This window comes from Sinocyclocheilus rhinocerous, unplaced genomic scaffold (genome assembly GCF_001515625.1).
Source record: "Sinocyclocheilus rhinocerous isolate Xijiao unplaced genomic scaffold, SAMN03320098_v1.1 scaffold24975, whole genome shotgun sequence".
NCBI lineage: Eukaryota > Metazoa > Chordata > Actinopteri > Cypriniformes > Cyprinidae > Sinocyclocheilus > Sinocyclocheilus rhinocerous.
Window position 1 is genome coordinate 3,970 of NW_015640793.1, and position 1,810 is coordinate 5,779.

General features: G+C 41.1%; 1 pseudogene; it reads left to right on the forward strand.

Moving 5' to 3' along the window:
• The window catches only part of LOC107753393 (scavenger receptor cysteine-rich type 1 protein M130-like), an 8,275-nt pseudogene that overhangs the window by 368 nt on the left and 6,097 nt on the right, over window positions 1–1,810 (forward strand).

Consider the following 1,810-nt stretch of genomic DNA (forward strand, 5'->3'; position numbering starts at 1 on the left):
CAATCTGTATTGTTAAAAGCGCTATATAAATAAAGGTGACTTGACTTGACTTGACTATATAGTCTGTTTGCACAAAACATCATGGGAAAGACCAAAGAATACTTTTCTAGTCACATATATAGAATGTTTCATATAATTCTGTTAGTGTGTGCCATTTCCAATTATATACTAGTTTAACAATAAAATGAACTCTTTAAATCATGATCTTATAGGTCAATAAATAGTATTTTTAGGCTATATAAATAGTGTTTTGTTAGTCAAACAAAAATAGCCTGTATTCTTTCAGAAGTCAGGCTGGTTAGAGCCTAGAGCTAGATACTTCATGATCAGACGTGGATGTCAGTGTGTGATGCTGTCTTTGACCAGCAAGATGCAGAGGTTGTGTGTAGAGAGCTGGACTGTGGGGCTCCTGTACAGGTGCTGGGAGCAGCTGCTTTTGGCAAAGGAGACGCTCAGATGTGGACACAAGAGATTCAGTGCAGAGGAAATGAATCTCAGATTTATCTCTGTCCAATATCATCCTCATACAAACTCAACTGTTCTCACAAAAACATTGGACTGCAGTGTGTCGGTAGGAGTTTAATTTACAAGGAAAATATAATGAATTTCACTTTTCAGTCTCTACTAACTTATATTTTTCTGTGTCTTACATGGACAGATAGTGTAAATGTGAGGTCTTTGGTGGTCACAGTCTCTGTGCTGGTACAGTGGAGGTTCTTCATAGAGGTCAGTGGGGAACAGTGTGTGATGACTGGGATTTGGCTGATGCTGCAGTGGTGTGTAGAGAGCTGGACTGTGGAGAACCTGTAGATGTTCTGGGTAGTGCTCATTTTGGACCAGGAGCAGGACCAATCTGGATAAATAATGCTGTTTGTACTGGAAATGAGCCTACACTAAAAAAATGTGGGTCAGTCATATGGGGTTTTCATAGTAAAAGTGCTGGAGTCATTTGCTCAGGTTCATTTTGTTGAACAAAATGTTAATTAATCAGTCTTGTTCTAAAAGGTTCGTACTCCATCTTTTTGTTTTAGAGGTCAGGCTGTTTTGAAGGTTCTCGCTGCTCTGGGAGGTTAGAGATACTTCATGATCAGATGTGGATGTCAGTGTGTGATGCTGCCTTTGACCAGCAGGATGCAGAGGTTGTGTGTAGAGAGCTGGACTGTGGGGCTCCTGTACAGGTGCTGGGAGCAGCTGCTTTTGGCAAAGGAGACGCTCAGATGTGGACACAAGAGATTCAGTGCAGAGGAAATGAATCTCAGATTCACCTCTGTTCAACATCACCATCAGTCAAAAGCAACTGTTCTCAGAAACACATCATTGGTTTGCTGTGTGCTGGTAAGAGTTCACAGTACAAAAGACCTTAGTCTGGGTAGGGCATATTTAATGTTTGAGGAAAATGACAGGAATCTATGTTAAATTCAATATGGCGTCTAAACTGATTAAGGTCTAGGGCATATTTTATTTTATTGTAAAATTTTAAATGGACACTTAATTTTTCTATTGCTCTCTCTTACAATCAAAGACAAAATAAATGTGAGGTTGGTTGATGGTAACAGTCGCTGTGCTGGTAGAGTGGAGCTTCTTCATAGAGGTCAGTGGGAAACAGTGTGTGGTGCTGGTTGGGATATGGCTGATGCTGCAGTGGTGTGTAGAGAGCTGGGCTGTGGAGAGGCTTTAGGTGCACTAAAGAGTGTTCATTTCGGAGAAGGATCAGGAGAAATCTGGATGTCAAGTTTACAGTGTACTGGATCAGAGTCTGCACTGATTAACTGCAGAGGGGGGATCCTTGGAGGGGCGATATATGCCAATT